This window comes from Otolemur garnettii, unplaced genomic scaffold (genome assembly GCF_000181295.1).
Source record: "Otolemur garnettii isolate 467f Iridium unplaced genomic scaffold, OtoGar3 scaffold00010, whole genome shotgun sequence".
Lineage (NCBI taxonomy): Eukaryota > Metazoa > Chordata > Mammalia > Primates > Galagidae > Otolemur > Otolemur garnettii.
Window position 1 is genome coordinate 35,078,652 of NW_003852405.1, and position 6,594 is coordinate 35,085,245.

Consider the following 6,594-nt stretch of genomic DNA (forward strand, 5'->3'; position numbering starts at 1 on the left):
GTGGGTGGGTGGGTGTGGATGGATAGGTGGGTGGATGGATGGGTGGAAGGTTGGGTATGTGGATGGATGGATGGATGGGTTGGTAACAGAAGAGAGGGACATATGAAGACAAAGATAAGATGACTATAAATGCAAGCTCTCTGTTTCCCTGAGTTCTCTTAAGTGGCACTTCACCAGTTCTGCAGCACAATGATAATTGATGCAACTAGAAGTGGCCCTGAGGCTCCAAAAAGCTAAAGTGCCTTCTGAATTCTCAAAGGAAAAATAGAGTGCATTCAAGGTAATTCAGCACTCAGGATATTGAGTTGAACTCAAATCCTCTGCATTGGCAATACGTGTAAACAGTGCAAGGATATAACAGATGTGATTTTTTTTAATATAATAGAAATTATAGTTGAAAGGAAATTCAAAAATGCCTTAGCCCAACAGGCTCATTTTATGAATTCTCTATATCCCCTATGTGCATTTACTCTCTAATCACTGATAAAGTCACTTCTGCCACGTCTGTTCCCACTGCAAGCTCAAATTGCTCTTGTCAGTGTTGGTGGTCACCCGCAGGTTACTGACTTCTGGAGTAAAGTCACATCCTCATCCTATTTAACCTGTGAGTGGCATCTGAACAACTGACGACTCCTTCCTTGAACCTACTTTTTCACTTGGTTTTGAAGACAATATTCTCTTTTGGTTTTGCTTTTATTGGATGGGTCCCTCTTCCCTGTGTCCTCCGACACTCCGGGCCCCAAGCCTGTCCTGCTGCCCTTCATCTGTGGTGCCACCTTCCAGTCCCCTGGACGGGAATCCATCCATATTTGGATGACCCCCACATTTTAATCTCAAACGTGTGCTCACTCATTCTGCAGACTCAGGTATCTCCCTGAGGACTCACTTGAATATGTCTACACCCGTGATCTGTGGATAACTCTCTATATCTACACCTATGTTTATGACTCTATAGTTTAACATCTAACTCTGATCCTCTGATTCTTCTCCACCCACCTTAAATCAATTCTTCTGACCATCTTCCTCATCTCAGCAAACAGCCTGAAAATGTAGTGATTCCTCGTTAATTCTCACACATCCTACATCCAACTCATCACTGAAAGTTTCATGCTAAGAAATCTACCTTCAAAATATTTCTAAAGCTATTTCTTGCTGTTTCCCCAGCTCTCACCCTAGACCAAGTTCTCAGTGGTGGTTGCTAAAGAGTCTCTGAGCATCCATAGCTGCTGCCCTTTGGCCCCCAAGGTATCTACACTATGGAAGAGTCAGAGTGATACTTTAAAAAAGCAACCAGATAATGCCACAAGTCTGTCCAACATTTTTCAATCCCTCCCAGTAAAAATCAAACACCTGCCTATGAGCTGTAGGCCCTGCACCCCCGGTCCTTGCAGCTCTTGACCTTGCCCTTCACCAGCCATACGGCAGCCTGTTTTTGGACCATACCAAGCAGGTGCTGGCCTCGGTCTCTTTGACCTTGCTGTTGTCTCTGCATGGAGTGCTCTTTCTCCAAAGATATCTGTGTTCATCTCATATGGCCTTTAGGTCTCTGCTCAAATACCACCTTATCAGAAGTGTCTCCCCGGCATCTTATTTAAAATTCTACTCCTTTGCTTCTTTAATCTTTTTATGCTGTTTCGTTTCTTAGAACCTTTACAAGAACTTCACACACACTATGTGTCTCTTCATTTGCTTTTTTGTCTCTCCAAACACAGTTTGAATCCCAGGAGAAAGGGACTTGGCCTGTTTTGTTCTCCCTTGCATCCTCAGCACCCAGTAAGAGATCAACAAATAAATATTTTCAAATATGTGAATAAAATGCAGACTCAGACAATGGGCTGGAGGTTCAGTGTTAGGTATCCTGCTTAACCACAAGGAGGTCAAAAATCAAATTCTGGCCAGGTGGGATTATAGCAATGTTACTGTCGATGTTCATATACTGGATAGAATATAAATAATTCACTCAATAATTATTTTCTCAGTTTGTGCCAAACACAGAGGCACAGAAATGAATAATACAGAGCCCCTGCCCTCAAAGCACAAAGAAATTCTGGGAGAACTGCAGTGTCGGTGGAGCCCAGGCAAGGAGTTATTTTTCTAGACCCCTGGTGTTTGTGTGGTCAGGGATGATGATGTCGGGTACGTTCTGCAGAGTAAGTAGGTAGCTGGCCACCAGCAGAAGTCAGGGCATCCTGAACAGCAAGACGACATGTGCAAACGTTTAGTTCAGAAGAGCCCAGCACATTCAGGTTATGGCAAGAATGGATGAAAGAAATCCTGCAGGAGGAGGAGAAAAGCAGAAGCAGTACCCAGGGACCACAAGGCAGAGGATCGGGAGGGGATTCTACAACACGTGGACAGAGAAGAACCCGAGAAGACTTGCATTTCAGAAAGATAATTCTATTTCCTGTTGTTGAGAAACATCCTTTAGGAAAGGAAGGGAAGCCAGGTAGGAGGCAGTTGACATATTAAAGGCAGCAAGATAACGGGGGTCTGACACAAGATGACGACCCTGACATTCATTCTATTACACAAATCCTGTTGGGATTATAACATTTACACAAACATCAACACATCTCTTCCATATCCCTTAGAGAAGACAAAATGGCAAGTAGGGATCACCCTTCAAGGCCAGCAGCATCCAGAGAGCAGGGACATATTAAATATATTGAAAAAACCAGATTTCAATCTTGACAATCAGCCCTGACAGCAGGGTAGGTATTAGTGACAGCAGTAGAGAAGGTGAGGCCTTGTGATGGCTTAGCAGAAGAGCACCTGGGGGTTTCACGCTGCAGAGAGCAGCAGAGACAATTCAGACACAGGCTCAGGAGATCAGAGAAAGCTGGGGTGAAGGGAGAGGAAAGACCTAACCAGGGAAATTGGAGGCATGACACTGAGAGCTGATATCCTCCTGGGGCTGGAAGCAGGCCAAGACCCAGTGGGAATGCTCTCACTCTGGACTCCCCTGGGCTTCTGAAGCTGTGTGTCCTTTTACAGAGAAGGACGATTGTGAACAAAGACTTATAAGGGGAAAGAGGAGAGAAGGATTGGCAAAGCCATCTTCTGACAGGAGAGACACTGACCGTTCACAATGTAAGCCCCATCTGCATGTTTTATCCTCATGAAGACTGGAAGGTTGAGGCTCAAGTTCTAAATGACACAAAGGAGAGCACAGAGAGGAAGATTTGGAGGCTGTCACTGACATTGGAAGATGAAGTTCTAAAGGCCCAATGTTCTAATCAGTACTATTATGAAACCCATATATAATCACTCACACTTTCATACAAAAGATAAAAAACAACTATAGCCCAGGATGAAGGAGGGAAGAGGAGAGTGAGGGGAAGGGAGGGGGAGGTCCGATGGAGGGAGGGTAATCAGGGGCAACCTCACCTATGGTGCATATTGTAAGGGTACATGTCAAATCTATTGAGTGGAGTACAAATGTCTTAAAAAAAATTAAGTAAGTGAGGCAAAGGCTATGTTAACCAGTTTGATGTAAGCATTCCAAATTGTATATAAAATCAACACATTGTACCCCATAATGCATTAATGTACATAGTTGTGATTTAATAAAAAAAGGTAAAAAAAATAAAGGTTCCATGTTCTAAATCATTCATCTCCCTATTCTTTTTTTCCTCTCATCTGTAAAGTAGGAAAGTAGAAATGGTGGGTATAAGTCTGGTCTGCCCGGCCGCTGGTACGAGAGAATGAAATGAGAGGAGACAACACTTGAAAATGACGAAACAGATGTAGAATCACTTCAGGAGATTCTCTCAGTGATACATCAATCAGTCAATATGCTAAAATTGAAAAGCTCATGATGACAGAGAGCTTTGCTTTTGCTATTATTGCTCATCGTCCCCCATGAAATGCTGAAGACAGCCGTAATTGTCCATGTTCAGACACCCACACAAGGCGGGCCTGGTCTCCGGGTGGGTCACTGCTCTGTCTTCTTGAGCTCTTTTCTGAGCTAATTTTGCACCATATTTATGCACGGTGGCCATTGCTCAGCAGGTATCATTGAAATAGAACTTAGTGTATAATTTCTGAGATGATGGACATGATGAACAATAAATTATTATAACAAAATGTGCATAAGCCTCAAGCATCATAATTCCCTATTGTCTCCAGCCGCAGGATCAGTAGTATCGACTGTGATAGACACATCCAGAACTTGGACGCTTGAAAGTGCACCTGGTGGTCTAGGGTTGCGTGCACCAGACACCTTCTGTTCCTGCTTCCTTGAAAATGTGCTAATTCAAAAAGATATAAAATACTAGTGGCAGGATGCGGGCCCCTAATGTCAGGGACAAACACCAAGGGCTGGCTTTCAGAGAGGCTCCCTGATCCTCTCACCAGGCTGTTGGCATTACAGGTGCAGAGCACGCCAGCCAGAACACTTAGACACCGATGAGAAGAAAGAGGTAGAAGGTGTGTTCTGGCCAGTTGGGAGGGTGATGTGGAGTCTCAACAGGAGAGGAGATAGTTCCATTGTGGGAAATGAGGGCATTTTAGTGTGATTGGGTAGACTTAGAGGAAAAGGTGTGAGGGGCCAGTGGAGAGGGCGGTGTGGGAAAGTAAAATGGGGCAAGACTGTGAGAGGCTTCCATCAATTTTAAAAATGGTGGAGAATAGTCTTTACTATTTGGGGCTGGGGCAATGCTTTGGTCTTACTGTGTAGAGTGTCTTTAGCCTCACAATGCATTTGTTCAGGGCATAAATAGCAACTGTGCTTCGGGTTTGCTGGTGGTATTGGCCCGAAGCTTAATGGGTCAGAAGATGTGTGAACAAGAGTTGCTGTAGCTCAACAATCTACTTTCTGGAGTCGTGTTGCCTGAACCCATATCTCAGTGAGCTATGCAGTTTTGAGCACATATGTAACTTCTTAAGTCTCAACGCCTTCATCTGTGGGAATGAGGGAAATTATATCACTTATTTTCCATACAAATTATAGAGATTAAAAGTGTTTAGCCCAATGGTAGCGACATATATGAATAAACAAAAAATGTTTGCTTTTGTCATTATAGTTGTTATTTTATAAGTGATTTTTACGGTGTCTTTTTCACATAACAGAAACCTTTTAAGTACCTACAATGGGCAAGTACTACAGAAAGTATGGAGTTCCCAGCTAGGGGGACTGGCAAGAGCTCAAGGCCCTGTGCATGCTGCGCTCTGTCCACAGATCTCAGCAGTTATCCTGAATTCTCATTAGCCTTCTGCGATCAGTTAGCAGGACCCGCTTAAGAAGAGAAATTAAGCTCTGGTTGATGGCGACATGACAGCCTAAAGCGGAGGCTGTGCTTAAGTGGGGTTAGAGGTCATTAGCTCTGTCCCCACCGGGATCATCATTAGACCATAGCATTTGCCTCTCTTGTACAGCGATCTGAGATTAATTGCAAACCTGCTTCGTTGTGCCTGCTGAAAGCATATTTCTCTACTCAAAGACTTCCCTGATGACCAAATTATTAAGAAACTGTTTGATGGATTCAAATATGCCATGTAGTAATTTTATTTTAAAATCAGGTTTAACATATGAGTGGAGCATTTGAGAGAATTCCTGTTTTTCTCCTTGCCTGTCAAACTGATGAGGTTAATAATTACTATGTTCCAGGGACTAAAGCTTTACTGTGTTCCATGCTAAATGCTTTCTGTGAGTCACCACCTTTTCTCTTCACAACAATTTTTTTGTTCTTCTTCCCATTTTAGTGATGTTACAACTGAGGTTTCATGGTTTGCAAGGGGGAGCTAAGATTACAACACAGACCTGGCCCACTTAGTGGTAGTAATTGCTGAAGATGATCAATTATTGCCTTTTGGGGATTATAATTCAGATTTCTACTCAGACTCCCTTTGGCATTACCCTCTCTGGGGCCAGGCACACACATGAAGTATAGTCTACTCTACATACACATATAATTCTGCTGCTTTATATAAACGAAGAGAGCACTACTGAAGACAATCACAGATACATTTAAAGACTGACATATGATGAGAAACCTGGGCACACAGAAACTCTCATTTAGACTCATCACCAGTAGAGTCTGCTGTCTATAAGTAATTCACATACCAATTCATTGTATGGGCTCCTTAAAAACTTTCTTCATTTTATGGGTCTCAATAATTCCTTGCAATTCCATATATATTCCTTAGAATGAACAAAAATACATATCAACAATAGCAACAACTACAATCACTATTGCTAATAAATTTTACTAAGGTAAGATATCAGGCATCACTTAAGTATTTTAGATATGTTATAATACTCAGAAAAGCTATCTTCATTTGATAGATAAGAAAACACAGATATAGAAAAAGTAATTAGACACTTTGTTTGGAACCAGAGGAGAGTTCTAATAGCCAAAACAATCTTAAGCAAACAGAGCAAATCTGGAGGTACACGTATCATCACCAGACTTCAAAATATACTACAAGGCTACAATAACCCAAATGGCATGGTATTGGCAGAAAAATGGGGACATAGATCAATAGAACGGAACTAAGAGCCCAGGTATAAAACCATCCCCATACAGCCAACTGATCTTTGACAAAGCAGACAACAACACTCCCTGAGGAGTAGCCCTATTTAGTCAATGGTGC